This window comes from Arachis ipaensis, chromosome B02, assembly GCF_000816755.2.
Source record: "Arachis ipaensis cultivar K30076 chromosome B02, Araip1.1, whole genome shotgun sequence".
NCBI lineage: Eukaryota > Viridiplantae > Streptophyta > Magnoliopsida > Fabales > Fabaceae > Arachis > Arachis ipaensis.
This window is the reverse complement of record NC_029786.2, coordinates 2,143,276-2,143,957: the sequence shown is the minus strand read 5'-3', so window position 1 is coordinate 2,143,957 and position 682 is coordinate 2,143,276.

Genomic DNA, 682 nt, shown 5'->3' with positions numbered 1-682 from the left:
TAAATTATTAATGAGTTATAATTCAAATAACATAAATTATTAAATTTTTTTTCTCATCTAAAAATCTTAAATTTAAATCTTATTTCTAATTTTAGAAGAAAAAAAGTAAACTTAATAAATTAGTACTGTTTTGTCTTTAAGAGACTAATTAATCTAACCTAATTATTACTTTACTCTGTCGGATGTTAAATCCTCAAAATGTAAGTTTGCGTGAGTGATTAAGATTACTTAAGAGAAACTTTAACTAACATGTCGAGGCATATGTCAATTTTAATTGTCAAAATTGAATAGATGGACCAGTCTGCAATCAAAGTTGCATTGGATGGTATATATCACGAGGAGGAAAACAAAAAAGTGTGACGTTCACCATGTTTTCAACACAAGCTTTTTAGAGCATATGTTGGCTTCTTCAGTTCACAACTTGATTGCATTGTTATTTTAGGGTTATTATTACCAATTAATAAACAATTCAGATGTTTGGAGTTAAATTATTCCACTCTATAATATATTACTAATACTACTTCCATCTAAATTGTTGTGAAATTAATTATCCTAAAAATTTAACTTAAAAATATATGAACAATTATATATTTAAGTCTCTTATAAAAAGAGTCTATATTCGTATTTAAATGTATTTATTATGCATAAACCTTTTTTTGTTTTTATTTTTGATCATGCTTAT